The sequence below is a fragment of the Hemiscyllium ocellatum genome, chromosome 13 (genome assembly GCF_020745735.1).
Source record: "Hemiscyllium ocellatum isolate sHemOce1 chromosome 13, sHemOce1.pat.X.cur, whole genome shotgun sequence".
Classification (NCBI taxonomy): Eukaryota; Metazoa; Chordata; class Chondrichthyes; order Orectolobiformes; family Hemiscylliidae; genus Hemiscyllium; species Hemiscyllium ocellatum.
This window is the reverse complement of record NC_083413.1, coordinates 43,622,004-43,646,779: the sequence shown is the minus strand read 5'-3', so window position 1 is coordinate 43,646,779 and position 24,776 is coordinate 43,622,004.

Here is a 24,776-nt window from a genome sequence, read left to right as displayed (position 1 = left end):
CTCTGTTTTAGATTAAAGAACAGTGCAAAGTCTGAAGCAGGAAAGGATAAAACAGAATATTCTATTCAGTTGTGCAGAAAATAGAATAGAGGCAAAAAAAAGGGATTAAGTGAGAAATAAGAGGCAGAAAGAAAACATTTGAAATGTTTAATCCACCTTTTCTTTAAAAAGAACTCCAGTCATAGCTATGATTTTGAAGGGACAATCATCTACATTCCAAGTTAATTTTCAGTGCTAGAAAGGAGGTTTATAATCAGGATTTTTAACAGGACAAAAATAAAATTTTATTGGAAAGGAGATGCCTTACTATTTTTGACAAGTTTAGGTTGTATCTATTCTACAAAAGTACTGTATGTTTGAGTCACTCCACATCCGTTACTGTTATGCTCCTTGCCTAGGTACCTGTACAGTATCATTGCTGGAGTAGGGGAACTGCAACAGCAATTTGCTGTCTTCCGAATTTAATAATATATGTGCAATTGCTGAAAGTTGATGTCAGATTTACTCTTCAATTCTGCATGCTGTTAACCTCACAGGATTTTCTTTATGCATTATCAAGACTTATGAAATTAAATTTGTTAATCCAATACCACTAATCTGTGATTAGATTATCTGAGTTTGTGAGGCTTACAGTAGGATTTAATTTTAAGAAATCAACGGAATCTTTGTTTGTGTTATTAGTATACTGCTGTTTTAATATGAGAAGTTACATATGTATATTTGTTTTAAATCAAAGATTTTAGTTTAAAAAATAATATGAATTAAACATGAAAAGAAAGTCTAAATTCATTTGTAGTTTAGTTGCAAGGTTCAATGCAGATTTAACATTTTAAAAATTGTAATCGCCAGGATTTACAGCATAATGTTCCACAAATCTAATCCATGATTTACGTGTTGATGTGTGCCAATTACTATCCAGTGGAGATTTCCATCCAGTGTGCTCATGTCCCTGCAATGCAGCCGACTGGACAAAATAATAATATGTGGAGTACTTGCTCAACACCAAGTCTTTCATATCAGCTTTATCCATAATGCTCAGATACACAAGTTATTCAAATTCATCGACTGCAAACCTTTGATGCACAGCTTTTGAAGTTCTAGATATTTCAAGTTTGAAGGGAGGCCATTCTGTGCATGCCATCCCTGGATGCCAATTTGATGAAGTTGTTAGCATAGCCTCTGGCAATTCTCTACCACAGGTTTCTGTGGATGCTCAGTCTTTGAATATGTTTAAAGTAGGGATCGATAGATTTATGGTAATCAATGACATAGGGGCTCATGGAGATAGTGTGGGTAAAAGGCATTGAAGTTATTGATAAGCAATCGTTGTATTGAATGGTGGGCAGGCTTGACAGCTGAATAACCTACTTCTGTTCCTATATTCCTGTAAATAAGTCTTTGAAATGTGCGACATAGGCAGAACAAATGAATTCTCAACTACTTTTCATGTTTGTCTTCAGGTTGGTTGATAAGCAATATTGGCAAGGCCAGCATTTCTTGTCCATCCCTAACTGCCCTTAAACTGATAGCTTGCTAGGCCATTATGAAGTGAGTTAAACGTCAGTCACATTGCTGTGGCTCTGTGTGCTTTATCCCAGTGAGAAGTTGGCACTTAGAGTCATAGAGATGTACAGCATGGGAGCAGATCCTTCGGTCAAACTCACCCATGCCAACCAAATATCTTAACTTAATCTAGATTTGGAGATGCTGGTGTTGTACTGGGGTGTACGAAGTTAAAAATCACACAACACCAGGTTATAGTCTAACAGGTTTAATTGGAAGCACACTAGCTTTCGGAGCGTCGCTCCTTCATCAGGTGGTAGTGGAGGGCTGAATCCTAACACATAGAATTTATAGCAAAAATTTACAGTGTGATGTAACTGAAATTATACATTGAAAAATTGATTGTCTGTTAAGCCTTTCATCTTTAAGAATACCATGACAGTTTCACTTCTTTCATGTGTAAATCACAAATCTTTTTTTAAAAGTTGCATTCCCAGGTTAGCTGTTAACAATGGTGATAGCTGGACAATATGTTGAAGGTGTTAGCTCCCTTTGTTCTCTGTCTATGCCATGATGTTTAGATTGATTCTAATCTAAAAAGTGAGATAACGGAGACCAGAATTGCACAATAATGAGACCAGAATTGCACACAATATTCCAACAGTGGCCTAACCAATGTCCTGTACACTTACAACATGTCCTCCTAACTTCTATACTCAATGCTCTGTCCAATAAAGGAAAGCATACTAAATGCCTTCTTCACAATCCTATCTACATGAGACTCCACTTTCAAGGAACTATGAACCTGCACTCCAAGGTCTCTTTGTTCTGCAACACTCCCCAGGAGCTTACCATTAAGGATATAAGTCCTGCTCTGTTTTGATTTTCTGAAATGCAGCACCTCACATTCATGATGAATTAAACTCCATCTGCCACTCCTTAGCCCGTTGGCCCATCTGATCAAGAGCCTGTTGTAATGTGAAGTATCCTTCTTCGCTGTCCACTACACCTCCAATTTTGGTGTCATCTACAAACTTACTAACTATTCCTCTTATGCTCACATCCAAATCATTTATATAAATGACGAAAAGTAGTGGACCCAGCATCGATCCTTGTGGCACTCCACTGGTCACAGGCTTCCAGTCTGATAATCAACCCTCCACCACCACTCTTTGTCTTCTATCTTTGAGCCAGTTCTGTATCCAAATGGCTAGTTCTCCCTGTATTCCATGAGATCTAATCTTGCTAACCAATCTACCATGAGGAACCTTGTCGAACGCCTTACTGAAGTCTATATAGACCACGTCCACCACTCTGCCCTCATCAATCCTCTTTGTTACTTCTTCAAAAATTCAATCAATTTAGTGAGACATAATTTGCCACACACAAAACCATGTTGACTATCCCTAATCAGTCCTTGCCTTTCCAAATAAATGTACATCCTGTCCCCCAGGAATCCCTTCAACAACTTGCCCACGACCGATGTCTTGGGCCATTCTTTCTCCCTGCATTGGCAGATCCGTTCTGTCCAATATCTCACCACATACAGTTCTCTCCAATCTGTTACCCTCTAAAGTATGTACAGTGTCAGTATCTAAGCTTTTTTTTTGCATTTATTGCTTTGGCCCCAGTGCCTGGCCTCTGTTGCATTCTTGAGTACCCATAAAAGAAAAGGTACAAGAGAAAGGTTCCAGTGATGAAAGGAACGGAAAGCAAGAGTTAGATTTTTCAGCCATTCTCATTGGCTAAGTGAGAAATGATGTTGAGTGGAGTGGGGTGGATAAAGTTAAATCACAGAACATCAGGTTACATTCCAACAGGTTTATTTGGAAGTAGTAGATTTCAGCGCATTCTCCTCCATCAGGTAACTAGTAGGACAGTATCATATGATACAGCGTTTATAGCAAAAGATCACAGTATCATTCAAGTACCCATGAGGAACCGAGGAGGATGGCCTCAACTGGGACCTGGGATTCATGTCACACTGCAGTTGACCCCACTACTTTATATACACACAGACACACCCTCGCACAGGCTTAAACTCCATCATACTCATGCATGCATGCAAAGACAAACACTCTTAAGCATACTCTCACGCATGCACGCACTCGCATGCATCTTTGTCTCTTTGTCTCGCTCTGCATCTCCCTCCCTCACATGTGTGCGCACACACACACACACGCACACTAACACACATAAGTCTCTGGGGTGAATTTGCGTTTGCAGAATTGTCTTCACAGATACACTCTATTTTTGCTCAATCAGCACAAAAACCTGCAGGGAGTCAATGCAGGCAGTCAATCCAAATAACATTTTATAAATTCTTACATTGGAAATAAAACCAATCTGACTCAGGTTTGGGATTCAGACAGACTCTAACATCACGCCTTTAATTCATTGTCTGAGCTGAGATGTCATTTTTTAAAAAATAAAACCTTATGTTATCTCGAAAATGTAACTTAAAAGATGTTCTGGGATTTACATATTAATGAGCTGAAACCTGCAACCCATTCTAAAAGATGGAGGACTTAACAGCAATTTAGATGTGTTCTATATAACACATCAGTCACGTGACACTATGATCATTTGCCATAAATTCCCTGTTTTATGATCCTGCCCCACTAGTTAATTGATGAAGGAGCAGCACTCTGAAAGCTAGTACTCCCAAATAAACCTGTTGGTCTATAACCTGGTGTTGTGTGATTTTTAACTAAGTCAGAAGAGATCATGGGTGAGGCAATTTTGGGACAGAAGAAAAGAGTTAAACATTAATGTACCATCATCTTCAATGGTTTCAGTCCTGCAATTTGCTGTGGTCTCAGTCATAACTGCTCCAGTATTAACCAGCAAAGTCTGCGCCACTGGGATGAGAATCTGCAACTGTGTCTCTTCACAGCTGGTTAGCCCACCTTGGCTTCAGTTGTGTACCTGCAAGAAAAGGAAAATGCACCAATGTACATGGTGCAATATGTTTGGCTGGTGTCGTTGTCATAATTGAGTAGCTAGCATTGTTTGCAAGCTGAGATGTGGGCCCGAGGTATTTTTGTGAGGATGATGTGAAGATGTGAATGTAAGGAATGAGTCATGGTCGATGTACATTGGTAAATGAGTGAAGTAGTATTGTGAATGAAGTACAGTGTGAGGCTGTAAGGACAGATGTCAGTTGTAAGAATGTGAAATTAGAAGTTAAACTCTGTGACCAAGACTACTTAAGTGAGATATTTGTACTTCTGTCAGAATTGGATCCAGCCTCTTGGGACAATATTGCATGCATTAACAGATATAGTGATCTGCTTTGATTTTATTCACAATGTTTGTCCCAATGACCCCTGGCCCACATTGAGTAAACCGCATCCCCTGCTGTCCATCTCCTCCTTTAATGCCCTCTGTGTTGCCTGAGAGAATCTTGGACAATGCCTTCTGCCTATTCACTCTGTTTGTGAGGGTTAGAGACTCTTCCCCAGACATGACCAACACCCACTGAAGCAAAAAAGGCACCTCTTCCATGATAGTGAATGCAATTCGTTTTCTCCTTGCATCAGAAGGAACAAGGATTGGTGAATCACACATTGAGATTCCTTCACCCATTTTCAGAGGTTCACAAATTTTGGTTCATGATTTCTGTACAATTGTAGCCAGACATCATTAAACATTAAGCATGAGAGTCTTTGTATTTTGTTTCAAAACTTTAAGTACTGCAGATGTATTTTTAGTTTCATATCTGTATGATAAAAGATCTTAACAGAAGTATACACCTCTCTTCCAATATCCGCACTCCCATGGGTTGTCAGAATATTAAGCACACTGTTTGAATATTGAATGAGTTCTTGAATTTGTTGTATTTGAATGAAATCTTCATTTGGAACTGGTGAAAACTAAGCTTGTAGCAACTTCAGTGAAGAATCATCGTCATAATGTTGTCCTTTCATAAATACAGTCCATACATGAGTGACATAAATCAAGTTATGATATGTAAGAGATGTGGCTCCTGAGACCAAATAGTGCAAATGTCACTCAACATTTCTGTCAGTACTTTAAAGGTGCATTCAAACTCAAAACAGAATATAATTAAGTGATGTATATTTTATTTTGATATAATCTTCCCAGAATCTTGGGTTTGCTTTGTTTTAATTTGGGTGAATTTTCATAGATTCCCTACAGTGTGGAAACAGGCCCTTCAGCCCAACAAGTCCACACTGACCCTCTGAAAAGTAACCCACCCAGACCCATTCCTCTACACCAAAATTTCCCCCTGACTAATGCACCTGACCTACACATCCCTGAACACTCTGGACAATTTAGCATGGCCAATTCACCCTAATCTGCACATCTTTGGATTATGGGAAGAAACCAGAGCACCCAGAGGGTGCCCACACAGACAAGGGGAGAATGTGTAAACTCCACACAGACAGTTGCCTGAGGCGGGAATCAAACCTGGGTCCCTGGTGCTGTGAGGCAGCAGTGCTAACCACTGAGCCACCGTGCCGCCCCAGATACGTCTATCCACCATGTCTGGATCTAAAGCCAGTGACAAAGCTCAGTAAAACCCAACTCCAAAAGGGGTTCACACTGGGGCTTACTGTATCAGCTGCATCTACCCCCAACCCCTCACTGACCTCACCCTCCCCTCCTCCTTCTTTTCAAAAACAAAAACAGAAGTTGCTGGAAAAGCTCAGCAGGTCTGGCAGCATCTGTGAAGAGAAATCAGAGTTAATGTTTCAGGTCAGGTAACCCTTCCTCACAACAATTTTGTCTGTCAGACAGCTAATTACTTCAGCATGTGGCTAAGCATGGTTATGACTTGAAGTGCAGTACTTTGGGGATAGGACATTCTTTTTCAAAGCGATGTTTCCACTTCAGGCGTCCCTCTTCAGGGACCACATAAGAAAAGGTTCAGTTCCTATGTCAAGACTTGAGCACAAGACCTTGGCTGACATAATGTGCAGAAGGAGGGCTTGAATTGTTTGTCCCTGTCTGTACAGATGGATATGCAAGATCCTATGATGCTATTTAAAGACAAATTTGGAATTGTCCTGGTATCCTGACTGACATTCTTTACTCAACTGACATCACCAAAAATAGATAAAGGGGTCATTCATTACAAAACTGTGACCTTGAGGTGTGCATTTTCTAAATGACAATTCAAAATGTAACTTCTTGTTTCTGAAATGTTTCATGTTGTTCTAAATATTTGATACAGCTATAGAATAACAATGAGCTAAAATTATTCAGGAGGTTTACTTCAAAACTATCCAAAACTGGATAGTTCTTAGAAATGTTTTATTTTGGCAATAAATATTTATGTATGGCATTATGGACTATTTTAGGGTTGCAAGTTACAGATCTGGGTTTCAACTCTTCAGTCTGAAAATTTGATTCCATAACCTGAGGAAATTCTTTGGCATGGGGTTCCATGCTAACTTCTCCTAAATAACTGTGGTGTGTGGGTTTGATTGAGTTGGAAAGCACCCAATTTTCAAAAAAAAACATGAGACACGAGATATTTTAACTTCCAGCTTCATTTAATGGCTGCCAGCTGACATACCATCTGCCCACCAAGAGGTGACAAACAGGGCATTTTTTAAACTATCAAGAATCAAGTAGTAACCAGAACCTTTTTTTCAGTTGAATAATGGGTAAACAAAGGTTATCCTATTTAAGGATCAGAAGACCGTAAAAAGTATGAACAGGAGTAGGCCATTTGGCCCCTTGAGTCTTCTCCACTATTCAATCGGATCATGGTTAATCTCACATTCCTCATATCCACTTTCCTTCCATTTTCCCCATTATCCATGATTCCCCTACTGATCAAGAATTTATCTATCTCAGCTTAAATATACAAAACAACTCTGCCCCCACAGCCTTCTGGGGCAAAGATTTCCAAAGACACTCACTGTCTGTGGGAAGAAATTCCTCCTCGTTAAAGAATTAAATTGGTGCCCCTTTATTCTGAGTCAATGCTCTTTGATCCTAGACTGTCCCGTGTGGGGAACACATTTACCCTGTTAAACCCGTTAAGAATCCAATTTGTTCTAATGCAATCACCTTTCATTCTTCTAAACACTAAATGAGTAGAGTCACAAACTGTTTAATCTTTGCTACATAAGACAAGCCCTTTACAGTAGGGATCTTCCAACTGGATTTTCTCTAAATTGTCTTCAGTGAAATGATATCCTTTCTTAAATAATGGGATCAAAACTGTTCACAATACTCCAGATACTGATGTCATCAGCTCCCTGGATAGTTGCAGTCAGACTTCCCTCCTCTCATACTCCAATCCTTTTTATGCCAATCATGGTCAGTGGAAAGAATTTTGAGGCCATTGGGTGCCTTATGCTGCCTGAAGTGCTTCCCTAATCCCTTCAGTGTGAATAGAAAGCAAAATTAAATGTTGATAAAACTCAGCATGTCTGCAGAGAAAAACAGAGTCAATACCTCAAGTCAGTCACATTTGTCAGAGCAGTCATTGATCTGTTCAATAGAATATTTCCAACATTTCTGTTTCTACTTTTAGTTGTCTGGCATCTGCAATATTTTGCTTATTAGTATTCAAATCAATTTATCCTATTTTTTAGGCTGTTGCTTCTTGAGACCATGTGATCATGTTGCTCTGATGCTGGGCTCCAAATGGGATTGTTCAGAGCCAAAATGTTATTGCAGCCTGACTTTTCAAGCCTAGGCGTAAATTGGAATGAGACCCTGGTTTGCCTGCACTGAAGACTATCCTGACAAACCTAAAGTTAAGGCCTGTAAGGATCCAGGTACTACAAGAATGACCCATATTTCCTGGCATGGTGTATGTTAAAAACCAGGCTCTGTGTGATCTAAAGTAATATTGCATCCAATCATATCCAAAAAAAATGTGTAATTCTTGCAATTTTTCACTTCAAATATCAATTATGTAATTGCACTCCCCTGATTAAAAATAGCTCCAAAATATGAGGTGCCTGTTTCTTTTTCTTGCAAGAAAGATGTGTGGAAATGAATGCAAAGTGTAGATGTGAAGACTGTGCATCTGTGCACAACCAGCTTTTACATTGCAGTACATTCTGGTTAACTCAACCTTATGTGTAATGGGGACAAATTTGAGGAAACAATTCAACTAATTGCAAATTTTAAGAATCCGAGTTCAGGGACAGCACTTGAGAAGCAGAAAACCAGTTATCACTGATATATTAATATAATTATATTTGCAGTTCAGTTTCACAATTAGCAACAATTTAGACTAATTCATTAATATTGAATTTTCAACTGTCATTTAAATCTAACTTTAATTTCAATTAATTTCAGTTCCCAAAGATGGAAAACCTAGGTGTGGGAGGTGGTGACATCTCCGTACTAATAATCCACTAATGTACTAGGGACATGGTTTCACGTCTCAGCACAGCAGCTGGCAGAACTCCTGTCCTCCACATCAAGGCAGTATTTGAACAAGTATAATGTCAGACATCCATGAGAGCCACCCTGGGAGTTAGTGAGAGAATTCTTCAAAAGTTGGACTCATTCCTTGTACAAAGGAAGATAGTTGTAGTTGTAGGGGGACATTCATCTCAGTCCTGGGACATTATTGCAGGAGTTCTTCAGGTTATTATCTTAGGTCCAACCAATACAGCTGCTTATTCAAAGACCTTCCATTCTAAAGTCTGATGTTCACTGATTGTGCTGTGTTCAGTATCTTCATGGCTCCTCATATACTGTAAACAGTGCATGTTCATATCTCCCAAGACCAGAAAAACTTCAACACAAATAATGACCACCTCCAACAAGAGAGAATCTAACCATATCCAATTGATATTTGATGTATTACAATTGTTGAATCTTCAACTGTTAACACCTGACCAACATTGATAATTAGTTATGATTTGGAGATGCTGGTGTTGGACTGGGGTGTGCAAAGTTAAAAATCACACAACACCAGGTTATAGTGTAACAGGTTTAATTGGAAGCACTAGCTTTTAGAGCACTGCTCCTTCATCAGGTAGTTTTCACCAACCACCTAATGAGGGACCAGTACTCCGAAAGCTAGTGCTTCCAATTAAATCTGTCGGACTGTAACCTGGTGTTGTGTGATTTTTAACATTCATAAGAAACTGGATTGGATCTGCTATATAAATGGTGTGGCTAATAGAGCAGGTTGGATGCCAGGTATTCCAAGGTAAATACGTCCTCTCCCAATATTGCAAAGCCTGCTGCAAGACACAAGTTAGGAATGTGATGGAATAGAGACTGTCCATTTGCTTGGATGAGGTCAAACTCCAGTAACATAAAATAAGCTTCATAACACCAAACAGGGAGGGAGCTTACTTGATTGATAACCCATTTACCGTCTTCAATATTTTAACCCTCTACTACCAATGCACAATTGCAGCACAGTGTACAATCCATAAGGTTGACTGCAACAATTCACCAAGGCTCTTTGACAGCACTTTCCAAATCTACAATTTCTACCTGAGATTTTTGGAATCCTCTTCCTCACAGCATCAGGGGTACACCTATCCATTATGAAATGCAGCAGTTCAAGAAAGCAGCTCATCAATGCCTCCCTCAAGGGCAGTGGTGGATGGGCAGCAAATGTTAATCAAGCCAATGATATCCGCATTAAGTTCATTGGTAAGCCTGCCAGTCAGCTTTCTTTCACTGCTAAGAAGCATGGAGGAGTCTGGCTCTGACCTTGTTGAAATATCATGCAGAACATTCCTTCTCTGAGCCTTTGCTTCATCACCCTGTCATTCTGCTGGCCAGTAAGCATTGCAACTGCTAGCTTCATAACTGCTGCAGTCCCTTATTGGGCAGGTCATGAAATCATCTGCCATCCTAATCCATGTATATAAGTGTTCTTCTGCTAAATTCTACATCTCACCAGGAGACCTTCAAAGGCACTCCAGATTAATTCCATCGTCTTTGAGAGGGCAAAAGTTATTCTACATTTCCTCCAGGTTGTGTGCATGCTAATTTTAATATTACTAATGTTAGTTCTCTCTTGCAATTGAACATGTCTCTTAGAGAGTGATAAGGACTCTTATGGCCAAAGTCTATAAATAGGACTGCATTAATTCAGAGGCTCATGCTGCATATAATGGCCACCTTCGTGAGTTCCCTTGTCTATGATGTGCCAGGGGAGATGAGGGAAGGCATAGTATACTGCACTTGGAGGGCTTCTGCCTTTCATAACACTGGTTCCAGTAGCACGATGGATCTTCATTTTGCACCCATTATTTCTGAGCTAATATTTCTGCCAGTTGCATTAGAAGAATGTAAATCTATGGCTAAATCCCTCCAGGATGTGCAATGGGGATTGCCTTTTAAAGAGAGATTAGCTGAAGCATTTTTAAAAATTGAGCAAACGCAATGGACTAAAAAATGGAACTGCTGTTCAAAATAATTTTCAAAGTGAAATTTGGACTTAATGGATAAGACAGGATAAGAAGTTATTTGCAGTGTGGAAAATGAACCGGACTTGGTTTAGAATCAGCTGTTTTATTTGTTCAGATGTTCCATACAGTCAGACTTTTCCCAAATCCTTTAAATCCTGAATCTGTCTGAACTCTTAAAGTGTTGGCTTTGCTTCAAATCTGTACCATTCCTTTTATTTTGATCACAGAATTTCTCAGACAATGAACGCTTTTATCATCATAGACTTGCAGCTTTCGTTAAATATACACGTAAAAATTTTGTTTATAATTGCAAAAGTTTGCACTAGTTTCTGCTTTCTAATTTTGAATTAACTGGGAATGTTGCTTTCTGTAATGTGACCATGTCGCATCTATAATTAATCCCAAGGAATACTTCAACAAATTACATCAACTGGCAGTTTGCTTTTGTCAACCACAATCTAGTGAAGTGTGAGGGATAAACATATTGAAAGTAGGAAGAAGGAGACCGCATACTCCTTTTGGAAAATAAGCATCTTAATGCATTAGCAAAGTAAGCTGATTTAGAAAAACACATACACATACTATTGAAAGGAACAATACAGGTAAACAAGTGCTGCATATACTTTTGAGTGGCATCGAATTGAAAAGCACTGATGTATTGTTAAACTTATAGAAGCTTGGTTTGATCAAACTGTGGAATTGTGTGTAGAGATATACATTTGGGATTTTTCTGATTTTGGGAGGATTTTGGGGGGATGGGGTGGGAAACTGTTTCTGGACAGTTCCTTGACAGAGTCATGTCATCAGGCGCACTTTACAGTTGCAGGAGTGGCAGTGCTATGGCTGTTCACCCGCTAGAGGTGGGTATTCAATATCAATCATTAAAGATCCAATTAAGGAACATTTTTAAAGATTGCCAGCTTTTGACAGGGGCAGAGTAGCCATCAACTCAAGGAGAGGCTACCTGCAGCTCCTTGATGGTAGAAGAGGCCATTGGATAAAGAGGCGTCATGGCACAAAGAGGTTATGGTTATGGTAAAGGCTGCTAATATGCTTTGATGCTGTTACTGGAGATTGCCTTTCAGTTCCAGGGACTGTCCGCTTATCTCCAGGAAATAACTGAGTTCTGAAGATGAATCGTATTAGATATGAAACATTTAACCCCACTTCTATCTCCATGGGTGTTGCCAAAGCTGCAAAGTTCTCCAGTACTTTGTTTCTAAGTCAGACCAGTTTATTTATTTGCAAGTCTTACTGATTTTGCCTTGGGCTTATGCAGTTGTTCCATCTCTCTGGCGGGGCTGCAAAGCTGCTGCTTCTTCATTGGCCCATCAGAATAGAAGGCCCACTGCCAATTTTATTTGGCCACCTGCCATCTGCCAGGCTTGGCTGCCTGTTCTTGTCAATATTATAGGATAAGCTGGCCTCCATCCCAAGCTTGTTGGCCACCAATTAGGCTACCCTGAGTAACTGGAATGTCATGATTTGGAAGAGCTGGTGTTGGACTTGGGTGGACCAAGTTAAAAATCACATAACACTACGTTATTGTCCAACAGGTTTATTTGGAGGCACTAGCTTTCAGAGCACTGCTCCTTCAGGTAATTGTTAAGTGCAACCTTCATAAAATTACTCAAGTATAGGGCACAAACAGGGCATATGGCCTTACTAGTTTATATTGGTGCCTTTACTTCAGATGAGTCATCTATCATTCCAGCTATTTTACCTCTGCATTGCAGCATTTGTTATATTGCTTTATCTCTCAACTGCTCCATTTATAATTTTGTGTTTTTGGGCGGGTCAAACCCTACTGACATCCCAAGATGTTAGACCATGTAATATATACCATGAAGATTGTTCTTATTGAGATAGATGTTTTGAATGTTATCAACTATGCCATCTGTTTACACTGTTATAAAATCTCAGGCTTACATAATCTGGATTCTATGCTGAATGATGTTAGGGATCTAATTTGTGACTGTAACACTACAAAGTTGACTGCAATGATTATACGCTACACTGACTCAATTATGCTGTGCCCTCACCGTCAATCGTTGTCAACAGATTTTATACTGGGAAACAGTTGGGAAAATATGACAAAATTGGAAAATTAGATTCATGCATTGAGAAACAGAAGTCTGATTTTTGCAGCAAAGTTTGAATGGTGGGATTAGAATCTTGCTAGTGAACAGTGTGTGTGAATGCATTAACATCTCATTACCTATTCCTACCTCATTTATAAGCAGTCTTCCATTCTCCCACACAAGAGAAAGAAAGTAGATGATGACAATTCCTGACATGAATGTTAGAGAGAGTAGCTGGAGGCTCCAGGTTGGCCAACAGTGCTGAACTGCTCAGGACATGTACCATGGCTAGTGACCACTTACACTCCACTCCCTGTTGACAGAGGTAGGCAGCAGACATACACCAGCTGCAACTCTTCAGCATTGCACATCTCTCACTCAAATAAAATATAGTTATCCATTTTAGTATTACTTTGGAGAGTAAAGACAATGCTCAATGAAATGCTACTGCCAGTCCACTTGATGCACAGGTACAGGCATCAATCTAACTCAGCAGAGCAGGGATCTATAAAAGCTTCTTTACTTTGATCCTCAGCATTCACACACTTTCTACCTTATGGTTTCTCTGCCTTGCTGTTTTACCCTTTGACACCTGATTCAGAACTTACAAGCTCGCAAAACTTCTGCCTTGCCCTGCTGTCTAGCACAGACAAAGACCAGACAGCTTGTCAGCAATCAGTCAAGAAGTTGAATCTGTTACTGCAAAGCACAATGTTATATCAATATCGTATCGACAGACTATGCTGTCAGTTTATCAGGCAAATATTCTGCCCACACTTCAACTACATAACCATGTCTCAAAGTCTAGATTACTTGAGTTATTTACCTGTTAACCTGGTCCAAATTGCTTTTGCCTGACAAGCAGTCAGTGAGGCAAATGAATCATTTTAATTGGTTTAATTGGTTATTTAACATGTGGTTTTGGAATAGTGGAGCTCATGAGTAGGATATTCATTAAAGGGCGGTGTTTACTCTCAGTCCATGGAAACTGTTCTTTAGCCACTTGGGTCAGTCATGGTCATGGGCCAGTATCATTACGGTCCAGGGAGTGGCCGCAGTCAGTCCTGCAGGTCTAATGCTACTAGTCTGGGATGAGCAGTAAATCAGTTAGGGAGCTGTACAGAGATGAGTCAGGGATCTGGACAGTAATCAGTTGAGATTATTTTCCAAGTCAGTTAGGGAGGTAGGCTGCAGTCAGTTCTAGGTGTCTGGCCACTGAAAGTCAAGGAACTATCAGGGCTATTAGCGAAGTTGGGAAACACAATTCTGGGAGTAGGAACCAGCCTGTTGAAATGCTGCAACAGCAGTGAAGGGGGGGAATCTCAACATCCTAGCATAGGGGAATGTTAGCGAATTGTAGAACATGGTTTACTGTTCGAAGGAAGGTCATGATATCATTATGATACATAATTGCTATAATGATATCATTAGGCATTAGTAATTGATTGTAGTTATCTCCAAAACAAAAGTCATTTCAAGAGTTGGTTGTGGGCCACAGCTCAAGGGGCCAATGTAAGAACTCACAATGTACTCATGACGTGTAGCTTTCACATTGAACCATTAACGTTTACCATATGTTCTGATATGCATGTTAATGTCAGTGCTGCAGCTGAGGCAGTGGGCTTTGCCAATGTAGAGTCACAGAGATGTACAACACAGAAACAGACCCTTTGGTTCAACGCATCCATGCCGACCAGATATCCTAACCTAATCTAGTCCTATTTGCCAGCACTTGGCCCATTATCTCTCTGAATCCTTCCTATTCATATACCCATCCAGAAGCCTTTTAAATGCTGTAATTTGACCAGCCTCCACCACTTCCTCTGGCAGCTCATTCCATACATGCAGCACCCTCTCTGTGAAAAAGTTGCCCCTTAGGTCCCTTTTATATCTTTTTTTACTTTCAACCCAAGCCTATGCCCTCTAATTCTGGACTCCCTCACCCCAGGAAAAATACCTTGTCTATTTATCCTATCCATGCTCCTCATGATTTTATAAACCTCTTTAAGGTCACCCCTCAGCCTCCAAAGACCCAGGGAAAGCAACCCAGCCTATTCATCCTCTCCCTGTAGCTCAAATGCTTCAACCCTGACAATACCCTTGTAAATCTTTTCTGAATGCTTTTGAGTTTCACAACATGCTTCTGATAGGAAGGAGACCAGAATTGCACACATTCCAAAAGTGGCCAAACCAAAGTCTCATAGAGCCAGAACATGACCCTCCCAACTCTTATACTCAATTCTCTGGCCAATAAAGGAAAGCATACTAAATGCCTTCTTCACTATCCTATGTACCTGTGACTGTACTCTCCAGGAACTATGAATCTGTACTCCAAGGTCTCTTTGTTTAGCAACACTCCCCAAGACCTTATTATCAAGTGTATAAGTTCTGCCCTGATTTGCTTTCCCAAAATGCAGCACCTTGCATTGATCTAAATTCAAATCCATCTACCACTCCTTAGCACATTGGCCCATCCGATCAAGATCCTGTTGTATTCTGAAGTAATATTTGCTGTCCACTGCCCCTCCGTTTTTGGTTTCATCTGCAAACTTACTAACACTAACTCTTAAGCTCACATCCAAATCATTTATATAAATGATGAAAATCACTGTTCCTTGTGGCACTCTACTGGTCAAAGGCCTCCAGTCTAAAGAGCAACCCTCCACCACTACCCTTTGTCTTCCAGCTTTGAGCCAGTTCTGCATCCAAATGGCTAGTTCTCCCTGTATTCCATGAGATTAAACCTTGCTAACCATTCTCCCAGGGAGAACCTTGTCGAGCACCTTACTGAAGTCCATATAGATAATGTCTACCACTCTGCCCTCATCAATCTTTGTTGTTACTGCTTCAAAAAACTCAATCAAGTTTGTGAGAGATGATTTCCCATGAACAAAGCCATGTTGACTAGCCCTAATCAGTCCTTGCCTTTCCGAATACATGTAAATTCTGACTTCAGGATGCCCTTCAACAACTTTCCCACCACTGATGTCAGGCCCATCAGTCTATAATTCCCTGGCTTTTCCTTACCATCTTTCTTAAATAGTAGTATCACATTAGTCAGCCTCCAGTCTTCAGGCACCTCACCTGTGACTATCAATGATGCAAATATCTTGGCACAGGGCCCAGTAATCACTTCCCTAGCTTCCCACAGAGGTCTAGGGTACACCTGACCAGGTCATGAGGATTCATCCACTCTTATACCTTTCAAGACATCCAGCACCTCCTCCTCTGTAATATGAAAATTTTTCAAGATGTCACCATCTATTTCCCTACATTAGATATCTTCCATGTCCTTGTCCACAATTAACACTGATGCAAAATACTCGGTTAATACCTCCCCCATCTCTTGTGGCTCGACAAATTAGATGCCTTGCTGATCTTTGAGAGGCCTTATTCTCTCCCTATTTACCCTTTTGTCCTTAATGTATTTATAAAATCACTCTGGATCCTCGTTATCCTTTCATGTTGAAGGCTTCCCAATTCCTAGCTATCCATTTACCTGTGAACATTTGACCCTAATCAGCTTTTGAAAGTTCTTGCCTAATACCATCAAAATTAGCCTTCCTCCAATTTAGAATTTCAACTTTTAGATCTGGTCTATCATTGTCCATCACTATTTTAAAAATAATAGAATTATGGTCGCTGGCCCAAAGGTGCTCCCCCACTGACACCTCAGTCACCTGCCCTGCCTTACTTCCCAAGAGTAGGTCAAGTTTTGCACCATCTCTTGTAGGTACATCCACACACGGAATCAGAAAATTTTCTTCTTTTCCCTTAACAAATTCCTTTCCATCTAACCCTTATCACTATGGCAGTCCCAGTCTATGTTTGGAAAGTTAAAATCCCCTACCATAACCACCCTATTATTCTTCCAGATAGCTCCTTACAAACTTGTTTCTCAATTTCCCTATGACAATTAGGGGGTCTATAATACAATCCTAATAAGGTAATCATCCCTTTCTTATTTCTCAGTTCCACCAAAATAGCTTCCCTGTATGTATTCTCAGGAATATCCTCCCTAGGTACAGCAGTAATGTTATACCTTATCAAAAAAACCACTCCCTCTCCTCTCTTGTCTCCCTTTCTGTCCTTCCTATAACATTTCTATCCTGGAACATTAAGCTGCCACTCCTGTCCATCCTTGAGCCATGTTTCTGTAATTGCTATGAGATCCCAGTCCCATGTTCCTCACCATGCCCTAAGTTCATCTGCCTCCCTGTTAGGCCTCTTGCATTGAAGTAAATGCAGTTTAATTTATCAGTCCTACCTTGTTCTCTGCTTTGTTCTTGCCCACCCTGACTCTTTGACTTCCTCCTTTTCCCACTGTACCAGTCTCAGATTGATCTCTTTCCTCACTACTTCCTTGGATCCCACCCCCCAAATTTACTAGTTTAAATCCTCCTGAGCAGCTCTAGCAAATCTCTGTGCCAGTATATTAGGCCCCTTCCAATTCCAGTACAATGCATCCTTTTTGTACAGGTTGCATCTATCCCAGAAGAGATTCCCATGATGCAAATCTTCTCTGCACCAGCTCCTCAGTCATACGTTTGTCTGCTCTATCCTCCAATTACTACCCTCACTCGCTTGTAGCACCTGGAGTAATTCAGATATTACTATCCTTAAGAATTTCCTTTTTAAATTCCTGCATAACTTTGTTTATACTCATTTCAGAATCTCATCCTTTTCCTTTCCTATGTAGTCGGTTCCAAAGTGTACAATGACCTCCTCTGGTCCCTCTCCCTTTTGAGAACATTCTGCACAGTCACTGAGACATCCTTGATTCTGACACAGGAAGGCAACACACCATTCTGATTTTTCGCAGCTGGCTGCAGAAATGTCTCTCTGTGCCCCGACTAGAGAGTCCCCTATCACAATTGATTGCTTGGAACCCAATGTACCCCTCGTTACATTAGAGCTCGTCTCGATACCAGAAACTTGGCTTTTCATGCTACATTATCCTGAGAATCCATCACCCCCTATATTTTGCAAAACACCATACTTGCTTGAAATGGGGACAGCCACAGAAGACTTTTGCACTATCTGCTTACCCTTCAAACCTTTCCTGGAATTAACCCATCTATCTGACTCTATCTGCGGCTTTGTGGGTGGCATGGTGGCACAGTGGTTAGCACTGCTGCCTCACAGTGCCAGAGACCTGGGTTCAATTCTCGACTCAGACGACTGACTGTGTGGAGTTTGCACGTTCTCCCCGTGTCTGCATGGGTTTCCTCCAGGTGCTCCGGTTTCCTCCCACACTCCAAACATGTGCGGGTCAGGTGAATTGGCCATGCTAAATTGCCCATAGTGTTAGGTAAGGGGTAAATGTAGGGGTATGGGTGGGTTGCACTTCGACGGGTCGGTGTGGACTTGTTGGGCCGAAGGGCCTGTTTCCACACTGTAAGTAATCTAATCTAATTTTCTCCCTTCATATAACTGCCATCCATCACACCCCTTAGCTCTTGTAAATTCCTTTATTGTCTTTAACTGTCACTCCAACCAATCCATGTGATCTGATAGGAATCACAACCAAAGACACTTCCTGCAGACATATTCATTAGTAAGATAGAAACTCTCCCTGAACTTTCATATCCTTTATTCCCCAAAGTTCCAAAACAACACAAGATCTTATAAAACAATAATTGCTGTTCCTGGAATTCGAGGAAACCATCTTCGACACCTAAAATACCTCAAAAAAGGAGCACCGGTCCTAGAGCCACAATTCTTTTCCCATCCTCTGTCTTGGATTACCCAGAAGAAGTGGCTTCCCAAGGCAGACAGTGTGGAAGACTGCACACATTCCATAATATGACTGACTTCATTAACAGAAAAGACGTCAATTCCATCAAGGTACAAACCATGGTCATCAGTCCCACATTATAGACATGTGCGCCAGGTACCCTAAAGGCTGCCATGATGCCTATACGTCCACAACTGATGAAACAGCTATCCTCCTGAGGTTGAATGTAGATATGATGTTGCTTATTTTTCCATCAGAGTTATCATGAAGCAAATGATAGGCCTCTTGAAAATCAGGTTGGCTTTGGAGGGTCTTGCAGTTCTGATGCGATTAGATTAGTTTAAAATCCCTACAGTGTGGATACAGGTCCTTCAGCCCAACCAGTCCACACCGACCCTCCGAAGAGTAACCCACCCAGACCCATTTCACTCTGATTAATGCCCTTAACACTATGGGCAATTTACCATGGCCAATTCACCTGACCTGCACATCTTTGGACTGTGGGCAGAAACCAGAGTACCCAGAGGAAACCCACGCAGACACAGGGAGAATGTGCAAACTCCACACAGATAGTCACCCGAGGCTGGAATCGAACCTGGGACCCTGATGCTGTGAGGCAGCAGTGCTAACCACTGAGCCACTGTGCCACTCATGTGACACTTACTTCTGCACAGCTAGTGTATGCAGAGGGGATGTGCTGGATGTTAAAGAATTGGGAGAGCAGTCTTTTGAAGAGCAAAATGTAGGAGGAACACCACCTTCAACATGACAGAGCAGTACAGTGGTAGGCACAACAGGCCAAAATGGTCTTAATTGACACCCAGTTCCAGTAGACATGAGTTAGGTGAAGTAATCATTCATTAACTGTAAATACGTTGCTGCTAAAAAGGCAAGCAGTCCCTATTCTTCCCAGAAACAAATGCAGTGTGTTTTTCTTTGCTTTTTCTTTACTTTCTCCGACATTCAATAAAACTGAATATTTCTATGTCTTTTAACGCTTTCCAGCATGTGATGTTCTGACAATGAATAATGGCAAGAGATTATGCTAAATTGAGTGTGTGTTCGTGAAAGAGTAGCACCCCTTCCCAGAAAGGAATCAAATTTGCTATGATGCCAAGTGTGGGTCACATAAGCAGTTTCATTCTTGCAGCTGCGATTAGAATGACAGCTAATATAAAGTCATATGTGATAATATAAAGTCAAAACACATTTATGAATGTGAGATTCCATTTCCAATAAAGTCTTAACTATGCCACTTACGTACTGTCAAAAGCTGTTCTTTTTAATTTCACTCCTACAATAATCGGAAGGACATTTTGCAACTTAAAAGGGTTCAGAAAGGATTTACAAGGATGTTGCCTGGGTTGGAGGATTTGAGTTATACGGAGAGGCTGAATAAGCTGGGGCTGTTTTCCCTGGAGCATTGGTGGCTGAGGGGTGACCTTATGGAGGTTCATAAAGTCATGAGGGGCATGGATAGGATAAACAGACAAGGTTATTTTTTCCCTGAGGTGGGGGAGTCCAGAACTAGAGGGCATAGGTTTAGGGTGAGAGGAAAAGATGTAAAAGTGACCTAAGGGGCAACTTTTTCAGAGAGAGGGGGTGCATGTTTAGAATAAGCTGCCAGAGGAATTGTTGGCAGCCTGTACAATTGCAGTATTTCAAAGGCATCTGGATGGGTATATGAATAGGAATGGTTTAGAGGGATAAGAGCCAAGTGCTGGCAAATGGGACCAGGTTAGGTTAGGACGTCTGGTTGGCATGGATGAGTTGGACCGAAGGGTCTGTTTCCATGCTGTACATCTCTATGACTCTATATGCTGTGAAAAGCTATTAGTGGCAGGGAACAAAATGACCTCGTGCACCTTGGCTTTAAATTTGGAGCTGGCAGCAGCAACCCTGACAATATCCAGTCTTTCTGTTGCTGGTGGACGCAAGGCAGTGTGAACGGAGTGCCAAAGTGACATGATGAATACATAATGAGTTGAGCAAGAGAGAACTGTGTGAGCTCACAGCAAGAAACCCTCCAGTAAACTCACTGAATTTGACACTTAGCCAATTTTTGACATAGTAGTTCTCAACCAAATTCCAGCTGTATTATAATTTTTAATTGCTTTGCTAATAGTAATGCTGTTTTAATTGATTTGATTACTTACTAAAACAGGGAAAAATTGAGGTAAAGAACATAAATACTTGCTGTTGTAGATTCTGTATTATTACTGATTACTGAGTTGAAGAAGTTTGCTCCTTAACAAATTTCTTATCTTTCTTGATGATGCTAAATGCTCAGACTTGATAACAACCTTCCTTGCACTTTGTTCCTATTTGTAATTTTGGGATCAGAACTATACCTACTACTTCAAGCAGTATCAAACAAAATTTCTGTACAAGTTTAGCATATCTTCACTTCCTTTCAAACAATTCATCTGGAAATTGACCTGAGTGTTTTGTTTCCATTTTTATGGTTTTATTACTTGCGTTGTAACACTGAATTGATGTGAATGGGTAATGCAAAATTCGTTTTGTTCACTAACTCATTTTGACCCTTATTTTCAATTGGCATTTTCTTGGAACAGAAATAGGCCATTCAGTCTCTTGAGCCTGTTCTACTAATCAATGGGATCATGGCTGATCTGTGGCCTAACTCCATATAGAGCCAGAGAGAAATACAGCACAGAAACAGACCCTTCAATCCACTTCATCTATGCCGGCCAGATATCCTGAATAAATCTTGTCCCATTTGCCAGCATTTGGCTCATATCCATCTTAACCCTTCCTATTCATACACCTATCCAGATGCCTTTTAAATGTTATAATTGTACCAGCATCCTCCACTTCTCTGGCAGCTTATTCTATACACGCACCACCCTCTGTGAGAAAAAAACTTGCCTCTTAGGTCACTGCCCTTTGTCTGTCTTCCTTTTTTTTTAAGAGTGCTGTTTTGATTTTGTTTTCACAATGCAACAGCTTATAAATCAGTAATTACTGCTAGAATTCAAGGAAATCAGCTCCAACACTGAAAATACCTCAAAAAAAAGGAACAGCTCTTGCAGCCACAATTTTTTCCCGTCCTTCCACCTCTGATTAACCAGAATCCTTGTTTATGCCTGCCTTTGGCCCATATACCTGTCTTTGGCATTTCACTTAATTTACTTAATGAGAATGGGTTTATGAGCATACCCATAGAATGTCATAGGTTTTGATTAATTTCTAATAACATGCGAAATAAGTTTTAATCACCTTGTATGAACAGTATTTCAACTCAATAATTGAATGTACTTAACTGTTGCTGTCTGTGATTTCAGCATAAAAACAAACCAAAAACATAAAATTTTATGTGTTATCATGTTGACGTTAAATATATACTATGTCTAAAACATGTCACAAATTCTAGACTGCAATTACAAGGCGGTAACTTCATCTCTAGGTTCAAATAATTACAAACCCCGCAAGTCTCTCATTCAAATGTTTTTATTATTGCAAAATCAGTCACTCATCATGATATTCTTTTGTCTGAGTTTTAGCATTCCTTTATATTCAAGTATCAAGTATTCACTACTGTATCTTTCTATTGATTAAGATGTTTAGAAAAAAAACATCAAGTGGTAGGCTAAAGGATTTAATGGTTAATAAATACAGACAGTTATGTCTCAATGAAATATTGAAACATGGCATTGGGGTGACAATTGTCTTCTTTTGGGCTACATGTATTGGATCACTAAGGAAAGTACCTTTGCCAGTGAAGGATGAAAACAAAATAGAAGAAACCTTATTTAGAAGCATAATTTTCAACAAAAATGCAGTCAAATCAAAAATCTAACACATTTGCATCTGCAAAATATTTATTTCCTTTTTTATGTCGTTTCAATGACCTATAATTCTCCACTAAAATCTGATGTATGATTTTTACTTGATGGCTGAGCTGGCAGTTCCCCTGTTCTTTGCTTCTTTTTGATGACACACTTGTAGAATTGGGCTATTAATCACAGCGCTGCTACCAGATAATAAGAACACTGCATTAATTTACAGTGAATGTGAACTGCAAATCTCCTATATGTCAAGAGTTTGCAGTCATTCCATAGAAATGCAAACTATTTATTTCAGTAAAAAGCAATATCAGTTAATATTTATATCTTCGATAGCTATTTTCCAACGGATTCACAGTAACCTCATCTAAGCATACATCAAAGAGGGTTTTGCTATTGCTGTCCTATATTTTTACACACCAATGTTTCATGAAATATTTATGGGAGATATGTTGCATTTAAGCTAAGAATTGTAAGCTATTTTAAATCTGGGTTCTCATTAACTTATATTTTGAATTGTTTAATTGGTTCTGAATAATGCCTATTACATGACACTTTTACCCTTTCAAGCTTGTGTTTTGTTCAATTATTGTGCATTCTGGGAGAGAATGTAGAAAACCCTATGGTTTCTGTTCTGTGTGATGATTTACTGAACACAACAGATAGTATAATAAATCAGTAGGATAGAGAGCATACATCAATAGTTGGGTTCATTTCTGGCTACAGGAGGTATCTGATATGCAGTGAAGCATTTCAACAGAGCAAATAATGTAATTCTATGTTTCACAGAGAGAGTGAAAGAATCTAGCATGGGATAGCAGTACAGCAAGTGAAAGTATATAGAACACAGTACAGTCCAGCACAGTACAGGCCCTTCAGCCCTCGATACTGTGCCGACCTTTTTCCTGCTCTAAGATCAGACTAAACAACATGCCTTCATTGTACTATCTCCCACGTGTCTATTCAAGAGTCACTTAAATGTCCTTAATGTATCCGACTCTACCACGACTGCCAGCAGTGCATTCCATGCATCCACTACTCTGTCTAAAGATCCTATCTCTGACATTTCCCCTAAACCTTTCTCCAATCACCTTGAAATTAAGCCCCATTATGATAGACATTTTTGCCATGGGAAACAATCTCTGGCTATCTACTCGATCTAACTTTGTGCACACCAGTCCAACACCAGCATCTCCAGATCATCACTCTATCTATGTCTCTTAAGGTCTTGGACATCTCTATCAAGTCAACTCTCATCCTTCTTCGTTCCAATGAGAAAAGCCCTAGCTCCCTCAACACTTCTTCAGATGACATGCCCTCCACTCCAGGCAACATCCTAGTAAATCTCCTCTGTATCCTCTCTAAAGCTTCCACCATCCTTTCTAAAGAGGGCAACCAGAACTGAACATAATATTCCAAGTGCGGTTGAACAAGGGCTCTATAGAGCTGCAGCGTAACCTCGTAGCCCTTAAACTCAATCCCCCTGCTAATGAAAGCCAATACACCATATGCCTTTTTAACAATCCTGTCAACCTGGGTGGCAACTTTGAGGAATCAATGGGCATGGACCCCAAGATCCCACTGTTCCTCTCCACTGCCAAGAATTCTGCCTTTAACCCTGCATTCTGATTCAAATTCAATTTTCCAAAGTGAATGATTTCACTCTTCTCCAAATTGAACTCCATCTGCCACTTCTCAACCCCATTCTGCATCCTGTCAATGTCCCATTGCAACCTACAACAGCCCTCCACACTATCCACAACTCCACAAACCTTCATGTCATTGGCAAAGTTACTAACTCACCCTTCCACTTCCTCATTCAAGTCATTCATAAAACTCACAAAGAGCAGAGGTACCAGAACAGATCCCTGTGGAACACCATATGTCACCGAGCTCCAGTCTGAATACTATCACCAATCTGTCTTTTATGGGCCAGCCAGTTCTGTACCCAGATGGCTAGATTTCTCTGTATCCTATGCCTCCTTACTTTCGGATTGAGCTTAGCATGGGGAACCTTATCAAATGGGTTGCTAAAATCAATGTACACCACATCCACTGCTCTAACTTCATCAACAAGTTTTGTCACATCCTCAAAGAATTCAATAAGGCTTCTGAGGCAAGCTGCATTAGAACATTATTTCAAAGAGCCACCACACAGTCCAGCCCAGAAGAACTATGAAGAGCAGAGGAAAACCATCTATAAAGCGTATTCAAGAAGATACCCAATGAACACAGTCCCCTGATTTCTCAGCAATAAAAACCAAACTGTCAGACC